Consider the following 25,797-nt stretch of genomic DNA (forward strand, 5'->3'; position numbering starts at 1 on the left):
AAATATATGACAAGAACATGTACAGCATACATGCAGATGGTAGAAGTGACACACTTGGTGTGTAACTTAGTGCAGGTGGAACAGAACAGTGATGAGTGAAAGACAGCAGAGTTAGTGTCATCCAAGTTGGGTGGCGTTGGGTGGCGTTAGTGCCATGGTGACTGGAAGCAGTGAACAAATCCCTGATGACAGACACAAAGCACTCAGTGGTGCATCTCGGATAAGCCAGTGGCTGAAAGCGCACCTCATTAGCTCATTATAGAGTTATGCTTTTGCAATCTCATAATAATAAGATGAATCAAAGCTGGGTCTTGGTTAGGTCCGGCCTCCTTTGAGGTCATTGATTTGAAAGTGTGTGTGTGTGTGTGTGTGTGTGTGTGGGGGGGGGGGGTACTGCACTGTCAGTGCTTCCATCTGCTCTGTTTTGTCTGAGAACCACCTCATCATCCAGCTATTGGGTAATCATACCGGATAATTCACGGTGAGTAATGCCTGTAAATGAAATGAATCATGTTAAACATGCCCAAGACCTCGTTCACTGTTTAAAGGAAGCCCCATTGCCCACAATTAAGTACACGTTATACAATCAGTTGTAATCATATTTCATAGAAAAATTTGCTTGTGTGTCCTTAAATTCACAAATTATTTGAATCTAAACATTTCATATCCACATATGAACAGAGGAGCGGTACTAGATGAGCAGTTATGGAAGCTGGATAGATGTTTGTTATATTAAAATACATTTAGAGTTTTCTTAAATATGTTTTTCTGAAAATGTTTGCCACATAAAAAATAAAGTAATAACAACAACAAGAACAACAACAATAATAATAACGACAACAATAATAAAAATAAGAAAATTCCTTACTGTAATACATTTGTTTATAAACGTGTAGTGAAATTCAATACAAACCGGACTAATAAGAGCATGAATCAGATGTTGTGTCATTTCAAAACCACAGGTACTATCATACAGGTAGGCTTCGGTAATTTTCGTATTCCCTGCCTTTGACCGGGTGTGGGGGGGGTAAGAATCGACTATTTCCGTGAGCCGAGAGCAACGCGGCACTTAAAACTCGGCAGTTGCTGCTGCACCGTAACTTCACAGACTTGGTGAATAGTACAGTATGTGAGGAGGTCCGTCATATCCATAGCCAAGTGCGCCTCGACCCGCAGCATCCGTAACATTCATCTGCGAGAAATAGCACCTTGCGCCACAGCTAAAGGTATTTTGTTATATTCTGTTCGTGGCTTTCGTTTATTGACAGTTGCCCATAATACAAGTTCAGTAGCGCGATCAACTGATGGAACGTGCCGGCACCGGCTGTAACCGTAACAGGTGGGGCCAATTTGTAGGTTTCTGTCGTTTCGTTTATCTATTACCTGTGTTCACCGTTCTCTTCTGAGTATCTGCGTTAATGTACAACCCTGCTGGAAAAAAGTACAGACTAAAAAAATCGTATTAATACAGTACGTGCTTTTATGTGTCTTTAATATTCAGCATTACGATTATTCTAATGGGCTTTAATTGCTTTGCAAATGCTGATATTGTATATTAGTTGCATTTATAGTTATGTAGCAATTCAGTAAATTCTAAAAAATAACTAAGCTGAAAAAGAACAATCATTTTAGTGTAAATGGGTGGATTTCCATAGGTTTTCATGGTGAAGACTAATGTGGGTGACAGTTTGCTCCAGAACATGGAAACGGCACCTGACAGTACACTTTATCTGAGGGCAATGCAACATGCCGTGTGTAACCTAAAGCAGGTTTGTTTTGAATCACACATTTGGGTCACTGCAGCATTTGTGGACCATAACCCTCGATCCTGTCATTCCATCTGACACTACACACCACTCAGTATGGTGGAATGAGTGATTTGAACATGAAAAGAAAAAATAAATAATTTTCCTGCTGCTGCTGTATATGTACTTCACCTATAGTTATCTGTACACGATGAATATTAATCCTTTAACAGTCAAGGACCAGACAACATTTGCAGAATAAATTGTGTCAAATACTTCCAAATACTGCGGAAATGGTTTTATATATCACAATACTAGAATATTAGGCATGATACATTATCCTATATGACATATTCTGTACATTAATAAAATACATGAGAAATGGAGTCATGCATTGCGGAGAGGATGAGTATAGATTAATCTGAAACAAGCACCATTTTTATGGCTGAAAACTCGTAAAGTACTGATTAATAATGAGATTCTAAAACAATTCTACCAGTGGAAATGATGGTGCTTTAGCTGATTGCCAAGGATCAAGTGGTAATTGACAAATTGACAGAAGAGATTCTAATAGCATTTAATAAAAGGGAGAGGTTAAAATTTCAGGTACACTTTATTGCTGCATCACACTGTAGCCTGTGCTGCCAGCCTGTGTCTTACTGTGCTGCCAGCCTGTGTCTTACTGTGCTGCCAGCCTGTGTCTTACTGTTTAGATATAGAAACACATTTTCAATTTCCCTTGTTTTCTAAGTCATGAACTAGGAATGTGAAGTAAATACATAATTGAAGCTTAGCATACTACAGAAGATTTATGCAGTTCAAGCTATAAGTATATATGTGGTGATCAGGAATTAAAAATGATATTCCAAATAATTTAACGTCAAATGCAGTGAGCATTAGTTTATTCTAGATAAGACATTACATCAGTACGTTTGGGATCCATAAATATATAATTAGAAAAATCCACATCTTTAGGCTTTTAAACAGCATTAGGAAGCATGTCTTCTATTGCTATTTTGAAATGCCTGAAAAACTGAACAAGGCCATATGATAACTGTACAGTGACGCGAGGAAATGTGTTGCTTGAGATAAAGTTACCCTGACCTAAATATAAACATGAACAAACTGACTCTTACATTCAACAGTGTGAAATACTAGGCATAAGTATTTTGGTAGTTATCAATAAAGTTTCTGTAGCAACTGTCTCTGCAGAATGCTGTGATCTGCAAGATGCAAGGTCTTTGTTTATAAATGGTCTATTTTCTAGAGACACCAGTGGTCTCTGGTCCTCAAGGGGCTTGTCTTTTGATTCTCTGCCCACAAATTCCAGTGAGTTGAGGTAAAAATACTGTTTAGCGCTCAGTGTTTCCCTTAAAACCATTACATGTTTAAAAATGGCTTGATTTGGTCTTAAAGCTTGTACTTCTGGGAGGAAAAATGTTTTAGGATCATGCTGGAGGAATTATTTTAGTGGGGGGGGGGGGGGGGGTTACTTTACTAGTGTGTATTTGTTAATCTACATTTCATTATCTGCTTGTGTATCTATACTGCAGCAGATCAAAACCACTCACAAACCCAGAAACTATCCACACCATTTACCAACACACCCATTCAAAGCGCAATGGCTATGGGTTATTTAATATGGTGAAATCGAATATCCTTATTTTTCAGGTAAAATATGTACAGTTGCAGTAATACTCCATTTTCCTGTGAGTATCTTATTAACTGGAGGGCAGTGCATGCCTCAGTGGGTTAAGACACTGTTCCAATGATCAGAAAATCATTGGTTCAGATTCCTGGTTTGGCAATATGACGTCACTGTTGGACCCTTGAACATGGCCCTTAATCGCCAGTTGCTCTATGGACTGTCTAACCCAGTTTTCTCTCAATAATATAAATTACATTGGATAAAAGAGTGTGATATAATATATTAAATGTAAATGAATAAAAAAAACAATATTTCTAATATGCTTCAAAACACTGGATTTATAGTTTTAGTCATAACAAATAGGTAACAAAACAAAAAAATAAAAGCTAGAAAAAAACCTTTTCTGTTTGAAGATACTGTCTTAACTGTTAAATGACACTTTGGCAGCCATTTGTTGTACATGTACCTGTCAAAACAGCAAGGTTCAATCTGGACTTGAGAGACACTTAAGCGTTGAAGCCAAGTGTACTTTTATCACCTACAGATATCCCAGTAAACTTGGCTTCTGTCATAGGACACATTGAGTCAACTTGTAATGCTGACACATTCCTTAACTTGCCAATGGATTCCTTAGAACACAAGCATTTTAGAATGATATTTGTGTAGGGAATGGAAGACTTTTTATATGTTGCTCCATTATTATTGGTTTATAGAGCATACATGAACTAGAAATTATTGTTTGTCTCCGTCTTATACATTCTCAGTTCTGCTTGTCCAAGCTCTAGGTATTTATATTTATTTTCAGGATTTAGAAAATCTTTTCAAATATCAGTTATAAAAAAAATCCATTCTGGATAATTACAATACACACTATGACAAAAAGATCATAGTGTACTGATTTTATAATCAGCCACTGTTAATGTTTAATTTAGCAAAGTGAAGTGTTTCACATTTGGTTTGCACTTGTATTCGTTTGCATGTGTTCCTTTTTGTATTTCTGTTACTGTGTTACCAAAGGAACTCCAGCAGGTTAACTTCTCAGCGCTGCATTACACAATTTCATAGGCACATTATATAGGTGTAAAACCCCTGTTCAATAATAACAGTATTTATACTGTGTGGGTATATATATGTATACACACACACACACACACACACACACACACATAGGTTTGTAATTATATCCTAGTGGGGACTCTCCATTCATTTCTATGGGGAAAACTCTAATCCCAACATGATGACCTTAACCCCTACCCAGCCCTGACCTTAACCATAAGTAACCAAACAAAATATTAGACTTTTGGGATTTGTACTTTTTTGATTGCATTCATAGATCTTTGTGGGGACCTGTAAAATGGTCCCGACAATTAAAAAAAAAATGGTTTTTATTACACACACATACATTTCATTTGGATCCAGTGATGGAAAACAAAGGTTAACCAGTGTGCTATCTGTTTTCCTGTATTCTGATACAGCTAGATAACTAAGAACACAACTACTTCACACTAATGGTAAAATACGGCATGATAATAATACTTTGATTGGCTTGCTGCACACTTATGATTTATGGTATTGAAAAAAAAACATGTGTGGTTACGTTAAGTAAGTGATATGGCAAGTTTGATTTACTGCACATAAAAACCAGGAGTTCCTGAGAGTTCCTGTGGAGCTACTTAGCTCTCATTCCTGGGGTCACAGTTAATGTGTGCTTTTGTGCTGGCCCTTACACTCCAGTGCAGAGAATCCTTTCTCTACAGTAAATCTCTAAACATGGAAACTGCATTCATATTTGTATTGTTGGTATTGAGAAAATGAAAAGCAAAAGTAATTAAAGGCCCACAAATCCCTTTGACATCCCATACTCACTGATTTTCTTGTTTATGATGTCCAGATGGGAGGATCAACAACCTTTCTCTGTGGTTGGATGTGATTTTTATCAATGGACCCCACGTCTATGTAAAGTAATTTGATGAACACTACAAGTACGTCTAAGTCCAGAAAAGGGAATTTGGCCAACTAGTATCTAAAAAGGACATTGCTGGAATGAACGCCTGCATGCAGCCCAGCCCTCAGGAATGAGCCATAATGTTCCGATTGTCTATTGATAACAATCACTGTTTTTACATGAGCATTATTTCAGAGCAGAGGTTCAATATTTAGAATACTTTGGTTACATTTTAAGAACCAAAAAATAAACATTTAATGCTGCTTTTCTAGAAGCAGGTCAATGTCATTCTTAAATATGACATGAAAAGTATTGTACCCCTAAGATAACAATATGTATGAAGATTGTGGAAAAAGTGCTGTAATACTTACATTTACATTAATCCAGTGCAAAATCCAGAAACTAAATACTTTTATAAAAGTTTATGGACGTAAATATTCAGTTTGTCAGATCTATGCATTGGCAAGAATTTCACTGAACATTAGATCAGATTATGGACATTGCAATAATAATTGCAGTAATATTTTATAACCGCAGCCAGTGTCTTTTGTTTCCGGAAAATGCTAACTCATCTGATATATTATAAATTTATAATAATAGTTGTCAATAGTTGTTTTTTTTTGTAATAGTTTTACTGTACAGTAAGTGGGTGACTGGAATTAAGGGATAAGATGACAGCATCTTGTACACAAGGGAATGTTAGCATGTAAAGTGTGACGTGAACTAGAGTGAGTTGATTCATTCATGGAAAAAATGTAACCAGTTCCAAGTATATTACATTATTTATATCTTCTTCAAGGTATATGTTATGTTTTAGGCCTACATATACTCTCTCTCTCTCATAGATATATATGTGAAATCAGGGACTGTTATTCATTGTGCTTTAAACACGTTATATTAAAACTGTGAGTGGAAAAGGATCAACTGAAGATTTTCTTACTAGTCTCAGAATCTACTCAGCTCAGAAAGAAATATGGAAATGGTAATCTTATATAATCTTATGTAAACTTATATAACATTGATATCTTGACAATATGTTTGTTTAATTAGTAAAAATTAAACAATCCAGTATATGTTTGTTTATGCTGTGCTCGGAACCACCCAATTCTGTGAATCGTTTCAATTAATTAAAATGATTTAGTGATAACTGAAAAACCTTCCACATTGCTGTGCCCGACTGTGGCCAGTGTCACGATCGTCCGCTCCTCCTGTGTGCCACGCCCCCTCGTTAACCCTGTGTGGATTCCCAGTGTTTTACGGCTGTTTCTAATTGTTGTCATTAGTTTCCCTAGTCCGGTCATTGTATTGTCATTCTGTTATTGCCGGCCTTTCCTTTGAGTAAACCCTGTGTTCCTCGATTCCTGGCTTTCTGCACGTTTGTCTGCGCTCCGGGCGCATTGCACTGTGACAGCCAGCAATGTAGGAATAGTCGAGTATTGGGAATATGGAGTGGCAACCATTTCCTCTTGATTTACCCAATAGAAAGACTAATAGTCCTGATTTTTTTTTATTTCTAAGTGCAGTAGAGTATATGGGAAATACATGAGATAGCTACTTACATGAGGTAATCATTTTGCTTTGATGTTATTTTGCAAAAAAAGAGGGCATGGTATACTTTATAAAGGTAAAGTTTTATCCCTGCTCTATTAGCGGTGAGTGGTTCAGTGGCTGTTGCCGATTGCCCTGGCCTTGCCAGAACAGTCATATGTGCAGGGGCCCTTAGCCCCCAGCTCTAGGGGGTGCTGCATGTTGGCTGACCCTGTGCTGTTACCTCCTAGCTATGGAGGGCCAGATGGGGCTGTGCAAATGGTAACATACAAAATTGACTAATCAGGCTTGGACGGCATTGTAGTAATATGGTACACCACAGTATGTTGGGTATACTGTGGTATTTTGGGTGTGACTACATTAGGTGGATGTGTGACTTGCTCCAGGTAAAAATGTGCGGGATAGCCTAAAACGTATATTAACGGTAACATGGGATAGATGAAGAAAGTCAGTGGGCTTCACCACATGACATTGCCATGCCTAGGGACCTCCATGTCACCCCCATCTCACAGTGAGCTAACAGCAAAGGATCTCTGCATTTTGATAAAGTTGTGCTGCTAAAACATTGTTACTCGATTCCAGTAGAAATTGATAGAGTAGACATCGATACAGTTTAGCTAAATTTATCATATGGCATAAAATGTAAGTTAGGGATATAAGAAGAGAATGATAAAGATTTGATCTGAAATGGTTTATGATGCTATACTGAAACATACAATATAAAGATATTGACCAAAGAAAACAAATAGGCCTTCTGTCCAGTCTTATGAAAGAGGGCTGTAAGCTTGGCCCTAATGTGTAACTTGATCTGCCCAACTGTATGAATCCAGAATATCAACTTGTTATGAAATCAGTGCATCACTGGTCATAGGACTCAGATATGGATCCTTTATTCTAGTAAACTTGGTATTTCTGTACCAGCAGCTCTTATGCTTCCTGAAGTAGAGGATGCCTGTCTACTCTCCAGTGTCTTGGGCTTGCTGTCCATGCAGATTGGGTCTTTTGGTTACATTGTTATGTACCTCCACAGAAGCAATGTAGAGGATGCTGGAAAGAGGGACTAGAGCAAGTTTATATATAACAGAAGAGATTCACCATTTACTGTATACACTAATAAAGTAAGTCAATAAATCATTTTTAAAAAGTCCAAAAAAGTACAGTCCCTTGTGAAGACAAACTTAGCATGACTTAACTTTTTCACAATGCAGCTGAGCACAACCTTCCTAATGTGCACTTGAGTGGAATAAACTAACCCAGAGCAATTTCATAGATTAAAATATAAAACAAGTCTTTGAACTGAGTTATTTAAACAGTTGTATTTGCGCCGCTTTTTGATCCATTCTGAGCTCACTTGATGACGGAACATGTCTTCTTAGCCAAGGTTTATCTGAAGATTGTGTGTAAAGAAGACTGCAAAGGTGATAACAACTTTCTGTCTGAATAATCTGCAATACCCAAAAGTCATCTGCTGTCTTCTTACATATGTGTGTCTGGAGATAACTTGCCTTTTATTTTAACTTTTATAATGTATTTGTAGAGTCTTTATCAGTTGAATAGCTACATTAAATTCCACAATTGGTTTAACAAAATACTAAGAGACAAAAATAGGCTATCATCAAGGAAAGTATGCTTGGTGGTGTGGGTCTGTCTCTTGCTTGCTACCTGTACCCACATCAGCAGTGACATTTGGTTTGTGTCATAGGGTGCAAATGAAAAGAGAAAGTCCAATGATAAAATGCTTCTGTGACAATGGAAATAGCCCTACTCTGGAGGCTGTCACCGCGTATTTCTGTCCGTAAGATTTGTCCTGGGATCGTATATCCCGTTTCACAGGTAATGCAAGCCAGATGCTGAGAGGGCACCGGGCATATATTCTGTGTAATTTTTAACGTATAAGCATCACTGACAACTCCGAAGTGAAGTGACTATAAACTGTAAAAGGTTACCTCACAGCGATCACAGAGATCAAGGTACTGATACTCCCACATTAGAAAAAGCCTGGAAAAGTGGATAAAGAACCCCCACAAAGGGAGAGCAGATAATGTACAATCCAGTTTAAACAGCTGCTCATTCGGTACTGTATGAACAGGACCTCTCGTCGTGTGATAGGAAAGACAGAATTAATGAACATCTGTCTTAATCATAATCTCCACAGATTGTTTTATTACCTGTACAGCAATAATAAAAAAATTTGTCTTCTAGATCACATTTTTAGCTTGTGTGGGATCCATAAATGTCTCTTTGTTGGGAAATTTCCAAACACACACACACACACACACACACACACACATACACAGGTTTGTACAGTAATCTTTGTGGGGACTCTCCATTCATTTCAATGGGGAAAACTCTAATCACATAATGACCTTAACCGCTACCCAGCCCTATTCTTAACCATAAGCAAACAAACATAATACTAGACTTTTGGGATTTGTAATTTTTCGATTGCAATCACAAATCTTTTTGGGGACCTGAAAATGGTCCCCACAACATCAAAAAACAGATTTTTATTACATTGTGGGGAACATTTGGTCCCCTAAATGTACAGTAATATAAACCTAATCCACACACTCACACACACACACATAAACACACGCACACAGAAAAAAAAACTTCTGAGCAACCGGCATGAAAATTATCTATTTATTTATGTTAATGATTAATTGGTGCCATATCCCTTATTGATAAAAGCAGGATCCAGATGGGTGGATGGACAAATATGTAAATTAGGGTGAGTGTATTGTTTTTTCTAAACTACCTGTGAAAATTGCTAATTTCAGTTATCACTGGGGAAATAAAAACATGTATTTTATCAAGTGTATGGAATAGTAAATTTCAACGTTAACTCTGATAACTATCCCATTTTTGTTTCTTGCACCACTATGCATCCTGTGTACCCAAAGTTTCATAATTATGCATTATTTAATCTGTACATAGGTGAGCAGCTGGCACTTATAAATGGAATAACTATGTGGTTACAGATAAGCTACTCTTTAAGAAACAGTTTGATATAGGCCTTTAGATGCAACAGTAAAAAGCTAACATAAGCTAGCTAATTTTAGCTGTGTGGTCTGGAATGACTGTAATGTGCAATATGATGAATGAATAGAAGGACACTGTGCTCTATTTTTAATATAACATCAGTCTAATAATTTTGTGCAGGAAAAAAATCCTAGTGTATAGCTATAGCATGTAATATGTCTACTAATGTATACATTTATGAAAATGTAGGTATTAATGTATACATTAAACTTATATGTTAAAAGAATAGACATGCTTGGTTTTTATGGGCATACATTTGGGTATTTAACAATAAAGCACATTTAAGGTTTGGGTGGATTTTTGTCTCTTATAAATTAAATTTAATTAAACAAACAAAGGAACACTTGTGGAAGTGCCTAAAAGCAAATTTGGCACTGTGATTTAAAAACCCTCTGCTCCTTCCAGGTTTATGCACCTTAAGCAGAGTACTCCTGCAGAGTTTTACATGTGACACCTCCTTCATAACTCTTACAAACAAAACTTTTAATTAGATTTGTGGTATCTTTCCTTACTAAACAGCTGTTTCCTGTTAAATGAGCATCATTGGTAACATATGATATGTTGTTTTCCTATGAAATAATCAACAAAAATAATTATAATGTTGTTAATGTTGGAGTGCAGTTAGGCTAATTGGTGTCTCTGAATTGGATATGACCATGTGTGTGACAGAGAGAGAGAGAGGGGGGATTCATTTGCACATTCATTTGCTTTCTAATGAAGCTTTCATTCACGTTTTGTTTTGCATTGTTGTGTACTCTTGTCCTTTACATTAACTTCCGTAATTTGTATCTTCCAGATCATTGCTTTTGATTCCATCATTTCTGTTATGTTACACATTTTCTGTAAATACTATAATGTTTGTGCTCCAAAAAAGTAAATAAAACATATAAAAATATTACTGCATTGTATGCTCAGTGACCAAAAAAGTTAAGTACCCTGACAAAGTGGTGGAAATGACATGAATCTGCACATGATGAAAGGTCATGTGACTGTATCACAATGATTGTAATATCAGATGAAACGGACAACAGAGTTGGCAGTATGGACACATTGCTGGTCCCATGTCAGTAGGGTGTGCCACCCACCCAGGCCTGGATACATGCGGTGATACAGTGTGGAAGGGAGTCGTACAGCTGTTGTATCTTCTCCTGTCTGCACATGCACCAAATCACATCCAAATTGGACCATTATTTCTGTGTGTGTGTGTGAGTGTGTGTGTATAAAAACAAGATATTCTTTCATAAATCCCCCTTCCAAACAATAGAGCAAACGCCCCCCACCCCCTAAAAAGGCCTTGCTACAACTTTGTCCATGACTTTTGCTTATCCTTCTACTGCCTTTTATCTGTTACTTCTAAGGTTGTATATACTGATTGCTGTCCTACCATGGCCTTAAGCTAGCTGGTTTGTGTCTTTTGCCTAGTGTCTACTCTACTGTTAGCTCCAGATTCTATAATAATAATAAACTAAAATATAATAAAACATGTAAATGTGTGTGCAGACTTTTCTCAAATTGAAAATCTCACTCCAGCCAGCTCACCAAAGTTGGCAACCCTGCTTACTTACTCCATCCAGAGGGGAAATTAGGTGTGTTTCAGCAGGGAAATGTCCTTGAAACAGTGAGCCATGAGATGCTCATTTTAGGAGTGGGGCCTAGCACACCTACAATTTAGCTACTGTTGGTGTGCCCTGTAATTAATTGCCCTTAAAAATTACAACACCCATGCGCCATAGACAAGCAGACCCCTTTGAAACTACAACACCCACGCACCATAGTCAAGCAGACCCCTTTGAAACTACAACACCCATGCGCCATAGTCAAGCAGACCCCTTTGAAACTACAACACCCACGCATCATAGTCAAGCAGACCCCTTTGAAAATACAACACCCATGCGCCATAGTCAAGCAAACCCCTTTGAAACTACAACACTGGTGCACCAGCCACGTGCTTACGCGAGGTCTGGACTTCACTGTTCACTCTCAAAACCAAAGCAGCTTCAACACCAGAGCAGTTCTGTGCATAAGGCAGACAGATAGCATGAGTGCCACAGGCGAAGTCCTGTTAGGCAAGACAGACGATTTGGTACCTAAAATGACACAATTTCGATTGTCTGGTCATGTTTTGACTTTAGCCAACCAGATACTGAGCAAATTGAAGACTAATACAAACTGCCAGAAAATTATAGAAAGATTAACACAAGCAGCATGTTTCATTACCACACAATTTAGGAAATAAAACTATGCTTGTAAAAGTAATGTTTGCATTATGGTTGGATCTCGATTTAAACATAACAATCTTAAGTTCTAGTTTTCTTAAAGTGTTTAATATTTAAATGTCCCCCCATAGAGATATGAAGTGGCATGAGGAGATTACAGCTTTAATCGTTAAGTACATAAAAATAATTTAATCCAATTTAATGTATAATATTATGTGTGCTCACTGTAATGCTGACTATTTGTTTTCAGGGCGTTGTGATGATATTCTAAATTTTGCAGGGTTAAAAATTATTGTGAATGAATTGTTTTCAAAGTAAATGTTTAAAAATATTGTGATATTGATTTTAGATAATAGCGCCCAGCCATACTCCGGGGTTACAAAGTTCCTCTGAAAGCTACTCCTCAGTCCCTAGGTGCCTAATTCTGGGTATAGAAGTAGAGGTGCCCTGTTATTTGACCCCCCTCTACTGTGAGTACTTGCTCTGCAGGTAACTGTGTAGTTACCACCAAGAGAACAACAGAGGTGGCTCAAAAAAGACAACATTGGCAGCAAAGGTGTGGACAGGTGGACAGAGTCGAGAAGCTGAGAAAGCAGGATCGGGCATGGAAAAAGAACTAAGACACAAACATGGTGACCAGATCAAAGCCAAATCTAACAAAGGTCAGAAACTGAAGCAGAGATAGCAAGACTTATTATAAGAGTGAACAATGTGATTTGGTTGCCTTGTGATTTTACTGTTTGTTGATTCTTGCCAAAATGAACATGCTTTTAATTGGTGCAGTTCCACACAAAAACTTTGAGAATTTGACAATGGCTCACTGCCTTGTACTGAGCTGGAGGTATCCTGACTGTTCCCATTCCTCATCAGACAATGTAGTAGGTGGAACACCAAGCACTTAGGGACTTACAGTAGCTTCTGGGGACTTCCAGTCACAGAGAAGGTCCTCCAGCCTATTTCTTGGTTCCACGTCCTCAGGTTCTCATGAGTTCTAAAATAGTACAGTGTAGTAGGCAGAAAAAAAGCATTTGTGCAATAATGGGATGCTTTTTTGATGTTTAAACATTTAAAATTGTCTTCCCAGTCAGTTACCCAGAATATAACATATACAGACCAGTAGATTTTATTGTTGTTTTGCCAACCAGCAAACGAAGTGAACTTTTTTTTTCGTAAAAGACTGGACAATTTAAGGGTTGTCAAGGAGGACAAATAAAATAGTTTGAGAGAGGTGAAGCAACCTTTCTCCCAGTCAGTTGTTCTGTGATTGCATTAATGAAGATATCATTAGCAATGTTACATTGCATACTACAGTGTGGTCTGTGTATTAGTCAACACAGTGGTCTGTGAAGTTTTTGAGGTGGTTCTCGGTTTTCTGTAGCTATTTCAGAAGCAGCAGAACTTGCTGCCTGGGAGACTCTGCCAAATATTCAGTTAAATTTGCGTTTTGCACAGCTGACTGGAATGCTTTTAAGTCCACTCTTGAATATTGTAGCCCTCAAACTTCACATTCTACAGTCTAATAAGAGCTATTTTCCATATATTTTTTCCATACAAAATATCAAGGCCAACAGATAAATTATGTAAATTGCTCCTACAAACACATTCAGATATTTGGGTGGGTAAACTGAATTTTCTGACATCACAGTAAGAAGGCAGATATTTTTGTTGTTTTTCACATAGAATTATTAACATTATAAATTGTATTTAAAAGATATGGTGCTTCTGGAATAATAATTCAGCATTTCTTGCCAGTGTTGTATCGTGGTAAAACACAATATTTTGTTGGATCAAATGTGCTTGAGTAAAAGAAAAAAAAGATACACTCTTGAAATGTAAACATGAATACATTGCAAATATTGACAAACCAGAGTAAACCGGAACTTTAGCTTTACATCATTTATCTTTATTTGCATGAGTATAATTAATTGCCCCGAATTTGGCTGTGACCTAATAGCCCATTCAGGATGTGCTGGGATTTGGTTTTATCAGGATCTCGATAGCAGCCTCACTCTTTAAAGGCCTGAATAATGCCCATTTAACACAATCACGTATAACAACAAGTCATTAGTGTCCTTGTTTTTTGGCTTATCCAAAGTTTTTTCATCAGAAATTAGTTTAGAAAATGGCATTGCCCCATTTCACAAACATTTCCCACTAAACTGATCTCTTATCACATGGAAACAAACATTTTTGCTTGATGATATGCGCTTACCAAGGCCTTATACATCCCTTAAGATATGCAATGTTTTGTGGCGTATTAAAGGAGAGTTTTCTTTTGTTACAGGCCTGTCTTTTTCTTCAAAGGAAAAATGTGATTCCTAAACAGGCTAGTATGCTGAATAATAAGTTTATAAAATACAGAAAAAAAAAACATTTCAAAATATAAATTCAGTCACTGTTAAGGCATATTGATAATCCCAAAATGTAACAGTTTATACAGGGGGTGTTTTTGCAATGGTATTTAGCCTAAATTTATATATTTATATGCAAGGCTCAGGATGGACATCTGCAGGGTAGACACCAAAGTTAAATCAGAGTTAAATATCTATTTTTTATAGTAATTGTGAGAAAATTCTTCACATATGAGCTAAAAATGTTTACAGACTCAATAATTGTCCGTATATTTACTTTGCAGTTTGTTTTTATTCCACCAGAATGTTAAATGTTCTCTGGGTGGAGGGTCACTGAGCAGTTTACATAGTTTAAGCTATCAGATATCAAATTGACTATTAATTCTGTTAACAAATAGCTGGGAAATTAGTTGACAAATATATCTTGATCAGCATGAAAAGGATTTGATAAAAAAAAGAGGGATTAACAACGAAGATGATAGCTTTGCTCAGTTTTCACACAGTATGGAATAAACTGTGTATTTTTAGTTTGGATTATTTTGATTTATTTCTTTATATAAAGCACTGAAGGGATAAATTGATTTCTAAGTTAAGCCCATTGCTAATGTGTTTAGGGAATTGAATTGAATTACCTATAAATTAAATTAGTGTTTGCAGTGGGAAATAATGGAAATTAAATCATGAGAATGATTACCATGTTTTGTTTTCCCCCCAAATCTTTCTTTCCTGTTTTCACAGTTGTTATCATGCGATTAAAGTTATCACTTATAAGTACCACTGTCTGTACTGAATCAGAAGTGGTGAACATTAATAACTGGTCTCACCTGTCCTGCTAATCAGAAAAGAGCATATTTACTGCTCCCAAGCACTACCTTCAATTGTGGTGTCAACAGGGAGAGAGAGAAGTGGGGTAATCTTGTAGGATAAGCAGCCACCTTGTTGAGATTAATTTAGTAGGAGGCTTGGTTTATATAATATTAAGCTGACCTTTGTAAGGGATATGTATAAAATGGGAATGGATGTGAAGGTCAAACAGGTTGACAATGTAGGAATTTATGACTGTATAAAATTTGGGGGCGGTATGTGACTGCTGCCACTATTGGCCTCTTGAGCAAGGCCCTTAACCCCCCGAGAGCTTCATGGGTCCCAGACGCTGGCTGAACCTGCACTGTCACCCGTAAACTTGCTCCCAACTGAATATGTGTTTGTGCGTGTCATGGAGAGCAAGATGGGATCGACGGAAAGACAGTTTTCCCACGGGGGTAAATAACTTGCACTATTCTGCTGTTCTGTTCTATTTAACTTGCCGTGAATGGATATTTGTGTAAATATGATTAAGTGCATTACGTCTGCTGTCACCTTGCTTGACTTCTTAGCACATGGTATTCATGCAAATGTGGAAAAACAACTTCTCAAAGATTAAAACCTATACAGATCATGATTTGTGTAATGAGTAATAGCTATTCATTACTGAAATGGGGATTGAAAAGGACAGATGTTTTGGTTGTGGATGAGAATAATCATACTTGCCTATTGAATAAAAAATAGGCTAAATTCATATTGTGCAAATTATTTGCTGACTGTTTGGAATATCAGAACACAAATAGTTGAACAAAGTAATAAATTTTTTAGGTACAGTATATAATTGAACTAAATTTATGGTTTTTGTGGAGTGGCGCTGTGCTTCATTAAATACTATTTTTGCCTCTCACCTCCAGGGTTTGTGCTTCAAATCCCACCTTCGCTCAATGTGTATGGCGATTTACCGGTCTCCGTGTGTGTGTGGTCCAGGTATACCTTACTTTGTGGGGACCAAATGTCCCCACAACGTGATAAATATCCATGTTTTTCACCTTCTGGAGACCACTTTCCTGGTACCCATAAGGGGGAAACACTAAATACTAAACTCTAGTATTTTGTTTGGTTACTTATGGTTATGGTTAGGGCTGGCTAGGTGTTAAGGTTGTCATAATTAGCATTAGCATTTTTCCCATAGAAATGAATGAGTGTTACCCAGAAAAATATGATTACAGGTGTGTGTGTGTGTGGTTTCTGGAATATGGTTGGATGGAAGATGTTTGTGCAAACTTTTATGCTTTCTTACAACAGGTAAACAAGACACACTGTATTTTTCAGTTTAATAATAATTTAATAGATTTTTTTCCAGAAGGAACAAAAATTGCCAGACCGGGTAAGATTTTGACTGCATGTGGTCAGAGTCATACTTCCTTTTTTTACCAGATATTTTCAGTGTCAAATATTCATTGCTTAAATTCCATTGAAACAGAAACCCACTATTTCTCTCTGTCATACTAGACAAAAATAGTCAGTTTTTCCTGAAGTTAACAACATGGCATAGTTTTCTCATCCACTTATTTTATCTCACAGTCCATTGCCTACCCATTACTATTCAGATTTATTTTGAAATACCTGTGAAGAGCCATACTTTGGATGAATATCTGTATTTGGAAAATGGGAAAGTGAGGATTTGCAGCAGAAACAATAGGCCTAGATGAAATACAGTACCTTAGGCTTCAAATGTGTGATACTTCAGCTGTAATATTAAGTTTGAAACACTGAAGTTATGGGCCTAAAATCACTGTATTGCATTGAAATTCGATAAACTTAATGCATCCTTTAGCCCTGTTCCATTCTTGACCAATACTGGGTTTGAGTGGACGAGCCTTGTTTTCAAACTTCATGGCGTCAGGAGACCTATAACATCCTTTTTCATTAAAACATCCCTCTGGTTTTTGTATATGCATGTTTTTGTTTGCATTTCTGAAATTCCCCTCAATGGAATTGTGACTCCTTGGCAATTAATGTCAGACTACACACAGATAAAAATGCATGCTAAGCTGTTACAGTGTCTGCAAGCAAACATCAGTACTTGAAGAACACAACATAGGTGATTATATGTGGTTGCACAGAACTTGTTTGGTATAAGAACTTTGAGAGGAGAGGCCATTATCTGTCTTTGTAGAATTTAAATTACAGGAGATTTGTACATGCCGTATTATAAGTGTTCTTGTGAATTTGGGTCCAGGCTGACTGCTAGCCATACAGCAGTGACAGTGTTTATTTTCTTCAGTAGGTTGGCACTGCGTGCATTTCATATTTCACATCTGGCTGTTCAGAATAATAACAAAACATCCGTTCCATCCATCCATCCCTGCTTGACAACTGAAATGCTTGCAGTTGGTATTACAAATTGGTTCCTTTTACAGAGTGATTAAAAGGATTTTAAAAAAAGCAAAAATTGCACACCTAGCGCTTCAGTTTCTTTGTCCAGACTAACCACTAACTTTGGCAAAATTAATAATTAACAGAATAAGACTGTTAATTGTGAAGATACAGTGAACATAAAAATGTTACTTAATTTGTCAAGCAACTTATCATATTGCTTTTTAAAAGATGGATCGTTGTTATAAAAGAAGTAGGGCCTGTACATTTTAGCTGACACAGATCGTTAGGCTCTTAATTATGGGTGTACTGTAGTTATTTGTGAAATTGTAAAATTAAACATACCTGGATAGAAAGCTGAAACAAAATATAAACGAGGTTAGAAGACAACACAAAGGCAGAAAGCTTAGCTTAGCAGAAAGCTTAGCTTAGCAGAAAGCTTAGCTCCCATGGCTCCTTCTTCAGAATTTTGGCTAAAATGTAGTATGTTCCCGTATATTTATCCCATTAAGTACAGACCAGCTGCTAAAACTGCATATAGTACCATAATAGTAGTTTAATAGTAGTAGTAGATTATAACAGCATATTGCAGCATGCTGAAGCTTCTTGCAAATCAAAGCAGCCCCAAATATCTAAACAATCAGCACATCCTTTCCCTTTTTTTCTGCGTTTTTTTCCCAGCAAAAAGATGGGTACTTAACTCCTGACTGTGTAGTTTAAAAGGGGATTTATCATTAAAGCAATGCAGACGATTGGCAAAGGAATAGGCCTGTCCCCTGTTTCATCCTGTTCCTTTCTGGGGGATCTCCATGAAGCCAAGCTCAGCTCGCCCACCCAGGATGTCTCTAACTACATGCGTAGTCTGGGTCTCTCATTTTTTTTTTTTTGTGTAATATCACTGCACCCACAAACAAATAGATCCCCTCAGCAAAGGAACATGGAAAATGTTGTTATATATCCAGATGACAAGGCTATTTATTTCCCATATCACATATATAAATCCTGAATGCTGTGAACAAATATATATCATTAGACAATTTTCAGTCATCTTTTTTTCCTGTAATAGAACTCAATATGAAGGCCAAGATAGTTTTGTGCTTATATGGATAACAAGCGATGGATTCAACCAAAAAGGTGTCCAGATCAGTTTCACTGCAGCTGCAGGGTCTTGTCTTTTGAAAAAATGCTGATGACCCTCAAACTTCTGGGAGGTTCTCCACATCATCATGCCCTCAAGGCTAAATGTGTCCTACAGTCGCAAGATATGAAAAGTATCTGTATTCATTTTAATTTGTTAGAATATCTGATAGTGACATAAATTTAAAAAAAAATGTTCCCATGACAAAATAATCCCAGATATTTGGGTATGTTTGGCAGCAGTCTTTTTTTAAACTCTAAACTCATGAGAAACCTATTTTTGGATTTGTGCTTTTCCATCTTAAAAACTGGTGCCCTACAATGCGTTAGCAGGTGTAATGCATTAAAATAACTCATCAACTAAAGATACCTTAGAAATAAATGTTGGGGAAATAAACACTTAGGCATGGATTAATAATAGTGTAGGGAGACAAAATTATTTCTTTACAACTGCTAAATCTCTCCAACGCTCATAGGATTGTACGGTTGTGTGTCTGCCTTTTGTCATCAAACATTTGAATATAGAATTGCTTGCTTTACCAGAAAGTAGCATTTTGAAAAGTCACCGTTCATAGAGTGTAAACCAAAGCTGTTTAGGAGGCTGGAAGAAGCCTGGGGGTCTGATGTTGAATGTGCTGGAATTATAAATACAGATGAAAAAAATAATGCAACATCCTACTGGCTGGTTTTCCTGTATGTGTGATGTGTTCCATGGATTTCTGCGTGTTTACAGTGCGTCTGCCATAGGAATAGCCGTTGCTCAAACACAAATATTGCCTGACATGAGGACTACTGTAAGTAGCATTGCCCAGGTTTCTACAGTACGTTGCGCACGTCTGTGTCTACAGCGTAAGTTAAATATTATGGCGTGACACTTAACGCTATACAGCCCACTTACGGAACCCACACATCAGTTACAAATAGGTAGTCTGTGTAAGGAATTTTGGATGAATTTTGCATTTTTGTGCGTATTCCTGATGCAAGATTTATTTATAGTATGTTGTTGTGGCTACTTATACATTAGATAAATATTTAAACATGACTTGTATGTAAACTTGTTGATGTCAGTGATGTAAAAAACCGATTTATTTATGAAATTTCTGCATTTCATCTGATTATGCTTGTTCTCACTATGCTTTTGAACACACATCGAAATGGTGTAGTACTGTGAACACAGTCTTGAAAGAATCTGTATATTCAAAGATGTTCGGTCCATTCCTGGGTTGGCATGGTGGTGCAGTGGTTCGAGTCTTCGCCCTGGTGCCGTGTGTGGAGTTTGCATGTTCTCCTCGTGTCACCATAGGCTTTCCCCCCCATGGTCCAAAAACACTAAGGTGAACTGGAGTTACTAAATTGCCCATATGTGTGAATGTGCTGTGAATGGTGTATGTTTGCCCTGTGATGGGTTGGTGGCCCATCCTGGGTTATTCCCTGCCTTGCGCCTGTAGCCTCCTGGATACACTTAATGTTAACTGCTGTGAGATATGTAGTTTGTGTAATGAGCTCATTTGTAGAATCCCACATCACCCACTACGAGCTGGCCTGAGAGTAAACTGGAGCCATTAAGACATCGCATTGTGTTTCTTGTGCCTGATTGGCATTCGCTCTCAGCCTGCCTTTAATATTCTTAAAACATATGGTGAACACCCGCATTGAAATCAAATGCCTACGTAACTGAGGAATCCTCTTTCAGGCAGGCTGTAATAAATGATTAGTAGAAATGTGGAGCGAGTGACAGAGAGAAGCTATGGGAGCTGAGCGACCCATGTGACACAGGCGGCCTTTTTTGTCTTTCCCACACCAAGTGATATGACATCGTCTAAATCGCTGCTATATATAAGAGGACACACCCTCCCTCCGCCTGGGCAGTATTAAGCCAACACTGGACATTTGTCCCTGGCTTTAGAAGGGGGCTCGTGTTCTCAAATTTACGATTGTTATAAGTTATGACTAATATTTCAGTGAAGGGTGGCTATTTGACTTTAATGTCACCAGCTGTAAGTAGTTAAAATATACGACATTGTGAAAGAAACTTTCTGCTTGCTTACAAACACAAAGGCAATTCCCAAGACACATTATCTTAAAATTTCAGTGGCGGGCTCGTCTATTAAGATTTCTATTGATCTACAATTTTTTTAACTGCTTTTAACAGATGTATAAGTGGTGTTCTACTTTGCAGAACTGTCTGTTCTTTCAACTTTGTATTATGTTTTATGTCTTTTTAAAAAGTGTGATGACAAATCAGACTAAAAAAAACTGCACCTTGAAGCTGAAATAGGCACTGTATTTTATATTTTATAAGAATACTGAAATATGTTTATTCTAGTAATCTAGTAGTCAAATAAGCAATGAACGGAAAAAATACAGCAAATAATGTTAGCAAAGTCTGACGACTTATCTGGTCTGCCTAAACAATGTGGATTCTGCTCTGCCCAACACGTCCTCCATAAAACCCATTGTGAACTTCTTGGAGAACTTGGAATAATTAAGTTGGCTATAAACCGTGGAGGTAGCTGGAGAATCCATTGAGTGTGCCTCTGGGAGCACGAGCGATCGCCACGGTACATTTCAGTGCAAGTAAGTGGCGGTAAGAACCGAAATTCAGGCAGTCTCTGGGTGCAGCTTTCATTCATTACTTTTATTAAATTACTTTTATTAAATTACAAGATCTTTTAATGGATAAGAGGGAGTACTGCTGCCTCGTGACCTCTGTGCTCCAGGGTCAGGCTGCTGGCTCACCCGCAAACCTGCTCATAAGGATAAGCAGTCGGATGGATAAAAGCATTATCTGTAGATTTTACTGAAGAGTAAACCTTTTCAGTGGAGATGTAATGTTTAGGACAGGAGTGTGTGCTATTTACTCATATCTTATACACTCCTGGACAAAAAATGGGCCAAAGCTTAATGTTGTGCAATTTGGGTGTGTGTGTGTGTGTGTGTGTGTGTGTGTGTGTGTATATATATGTATACATAAGAGGACATTTATATCCTCTTATTCATTTTTTTTATTATATATATATATATATATAGGCCTATATATATATATATATATATATATATATATATATATATATATATATATATATATATAATGAATAAGAGGATATAAATGTAATGGTACTTATCAATTTTTTTTCTGGTAGTTAATATTACTGAATTTACAGATAAACTTCTGTGGAAGTTGTTCGGAAGCCTGTGATTTAATAGCAAACAACAGGCTGTTCCCAGAACCAGTCTGATATTCGGCAATGTATCCAAGAAGAAAAACAAAATTCCTGGATGCAAGATCTCCTTAATATGGTGCTGTGGTCTGCATTCTCTCTGCCCAGTCAAAGAGATGCCATCTGAATTAAATGTACTAATGAGGCAGGCAGAATGAACCTTTCATCTAATAGCCACCCTAAAGCTAGACTAAAACATTCTACCATGCTAGAAAAGGGGAAGGGAGATACTTTAAGACAAAATGTGTAAATCTATTATTACCTGAAGTTAATTGCTGTATTATTAATGCCTGTAATGTGGTCATGATCCTTATATAAATATATGATGGGGCATTTTCTTCTTGAATACATTTTTGCTTTCAACACTTGCTACCAGGAAACTAATACATGCCAATACCAGATAATAAAGTATTAAAAGACTCATTTTATTTTCTATTTCTGTTTGTGAAACTGTTTGTTCTTTAGTTTTTGTTATTTTGGAGTGCACCATGATTGCAATTGTAAGGATAGCCCAAAGTTACAGCTAAAAGCAAGTTATCATTAATTAATTAATGCACTGCTGTAAATTCTAAAATTAGTGCTGGTGAACTACGTTTTGATTTAAAAGGCAGGTGCTGCCCGTAGCCATCATGAGGGCTAAAGCTCAGTGCCCTTCTCAGCTGGGCTGTTTAACGGCATGTTTGCTTTTTTTTGACCAGTCGCTTCCTGTAACTGTGCCAGACTGGGCACTCTGGCAGGAGCCTCATGGGAAGAGGCAGTCTGAGCTGGTTTCCCACAGGATGATGAGAGAATAGCAGTCCGCACTCTTTCCCAGCCCCTGACTGCAAGCAGATGCTAGTTTTGCGCCGCAGCCTCTTCCCGACTGCTCACTTCGTCAGCGGGCCACTTACTTTTGCTGTATGAAACAGTCTAGGCTCTAATGGGATATCCCTTCCAGCTCCAATCTCCTCATCTCTTGCACTGGACTTGTCCCAGAGCCTAATTGTTTTGCTGTTTTTGGCCATCGCTTAGCTTGACACATTACAATTTAAAGAAGAAAGTGTGAGAGTTCGTAAGCATACCAAATGAGGGCTGGTCATTCAGCACTGACTCGTTGCTCCTATGTTCCCTGACCCCCATATTATAGATATCCACCGGCTCCCTTTACATCAGATAAGAGTCGAGGTTGTGCTTACATTACTCATCAGCTATTTTAAAGTTGCTTTTCCTCTAATCCATAGCCTCCCACTTGTGGCATGTTGTAGAAATGTGGAGCCTTTGAGAAAGTTGTTTTACTCACATTGATCATATTTATTGCCTGATATCCATGAATTTCTTCACTTGAGCCATAGAGAGCTCTGCTGAGGCCCGGGTTTGAATTCCAAATTAAAACTTGGAGATTAAACTGCTGTTTTTTCATTGGCATATTTCTTTTAAAGATGATTTTGCTTTCGTTTTACATTAATCTGCAGTATTATAGCTGGTGATTTTCTGACGTTTCACTATGACATTGTACTTTTATTCAGGCAAGAGGAATTGTGCTCAACATCATCTGAAATCATAAAAACATGAATATTATGAAAATGATAAAAAAAGAAACAGTTTTAAACAGGTAAGGGAATTTTATCAAGGGGACAGGACTGTCAAATGATGTGAGGATATGGAACATGTTCATCTGGGTTTCCAAACAGGCCAATACGTGCCTTCCATTTCTTTTATTTAATTTGTTTTCTGAAACCACATGAAATAGCTAAACAGTCCGGCGCGCGTCAAACTACGCAGCATATAAAATTCAGACAATGTCCTTGACGACGTGCCAGACCTCGACTGGTTCCACGGCATCTGACCGCAGAGTCCGGCGTGTGCGCCGTCCAGGGCCGCAGAATGTGCCAGAATCCTCACAATGGCAGCAGGACGTGCGGTGAAATGGCTCCAGGCTGAGCTATGAGGGTATGGAACAGAGAGTAATTCATCACCGCATGCTGGCTCCCCGGCTTTTGGATGGGAGTAAGATGCATCGTGTGTTCCTACTCCAGTTCGAGGAGCAGGAAACCTCCTCTGCATTTCTTGGCGGTCTCTGTAGCGCCGTGTCTGGCTTCGGCTCCCGTACGACGGCATACATATCTAGTCCTTGTCACTGGGGTCAGGCTTGACTCGTGTTTTCACTCCCCATGACTGGAGCAGGCCAGGACGTGCGTTCTCCCCCACCCCCCTTTAACATCTATATAAGAAGTTCGTAGGTAGCTGATTTAACTTGAAATATATGCACTTTACGATTTAATAACTTTGCCTGCCATCTATTAATTGAGATTGTCTGATTTCAACATTCACATGTAACAGGAAATTGTAGGGTTAGACCTTTATTACAGATATTTTAAAACTGATTAATGTATTCTGTATGGCTATTTTTCTGATAGCTTGTAATGGTGATGAGATGATTGTATCCTCATAAAAACTGATAATAATGATAAGGGGCATTTTTATATATGAAAATTTTTTTTCAGGATCAATTGCATGAGGCTACACAACATGAACAAGGGAGAGGAAGGTAGTGAAGGCTGCAGTCTTGGTGCAAATCCTCCGCAGCACTGTGTGGATTAAAGTCGACATAACTGGTCGAGGCTTCTGAGTGTGCGCTGCATAATTGAATTTCATGCTTGTTACTTCCCTCTGAAGTTGTGTACCAAAGCAGTCATTTGAAAGTAAGCCTTTTAGTCAAGCTCTTTTGTGAAACTGCGGATCTCGTGTAGGAAGTCGGGGATTATGAAACATCAGCCAACATCATTGCAGGCGTCCCCAACACCTCCAGCTGCAATTTATGATTAGGGGACAGAAATGGAAACATGAATGTGCTTTAAAGAGATGACGATGTGTGGCAAAAAAAATTCAAAATGATCCAGTGTCATCATCCTCGACTGGTAATAATGAAGGCATAGATCCTTCAATTTCTTCTTCCTGCTTGACTCGATTTATAAAGATGGTAAATTAATTCTTAAATCAAATGAAGTAAAGAATAATTTCATATTCAAAAATAACCTTTTGAGATGGTGCACATTTTGCCAAGTAGAACTTCTAGCAGATAATTAAGTGGTATAAATAGTTACTACTCTGAGTACCGGTGCATATTGGTAGGAATCTCATCAGTATACTTAATCTGTGACTCAGCTTTTCAGTTTTTGTTTTATTTTGCTAGTTGTCAATTTTTCATAATTTTTCATGGTGTATCATTATGTTGACCAGGAACACATGCCGGGGTAACCTGCTGAAATAAAGTGGTCCATCTATCATTACAAACCTTGTAGATGGTGGTTAAACTGCAGGCACTAAAAACTGTTGTTTCCCTCATTCCCTCCGTCGGCTACAGCCAGTAAGACAGCTAAATCCTGATCCTCAGTTTCTGATCTGAGCCAGCGTTGTGGATGAGTGCCCATTATCTGACAGTGAGGATCCCTCATACTTGTTTGTTTAAAGTGAGCCCCACTGATTTATGCTGAGCATTGATTAACAGCCAGCAGTAGAAGTTGCCCTGTAGAAGCATGTTGTATGTATGGTGAAGTGGCTGGCGTCTAGGTCCCTGGACCCTCCGCTTCAATGAATTCAGTTTTAGTGCAGCCTATAGTGTCGGCTTTGCATGGGGTGTCATGGAGTCCCAGCTTCAGGGGGGCCAGGGGAGCGGCAGGTCTACCACATCTGCAGCTCTGTTGTTATTACCTGACTATGTATACATTAAATAAGCACTGCACAGGCCTTCTGCGCTTAACCAAATTTCATAAATCCTACAT

General features: G+C 37.8%; 1 protein-coding gene across 12 annotated transcripts in view; it reads left to right on the forward strand.

Annotated features, from left to right (window-relative positions):
- Positions 1 to 1,112: 1,112 nt before the first annotated feature.
- The window catches only part of myocd (myocardin), a 111,231-nt gene continuing 86,546 nt past the window's right edge, over positions 1,113 to 25,797 (forward strand). For 9 of the 12 annotated variants that reach the window (XM_072712273.1, XM_072712268.1, XM_072712271.1 and 6 more), the window contains exon 1: positions 1,113 to 1,226. The gene's annotated coding sequence lies outside the window, so the exon portion shown is untranslated. Of the gene's footprint in view, positions 1,227 to 1,258; positions 1,340 to 25,797 lie in introns of those variants that run through there. The other 3 variants (XM_072712279.1, XM_072712277.1, XM_072712269.1) reach the window with 3 other exon arrangements.

Source organism: Paramormyrops kingsleyae, chromosome 5, assembly GCF_048594095.1.
Source record: "Paramormyrops kingsleyae isolate MSU_618 chromosome 5, PKINGS_0.4, whole genome shotgun sequence".
Lineage (NCBI taxonomy): Eukaryota > Metazoa > Chordata > Actinopteri > Osteoglossiformes > Mormyridae > Paramormyrops > Paramormyrops kingsleyae.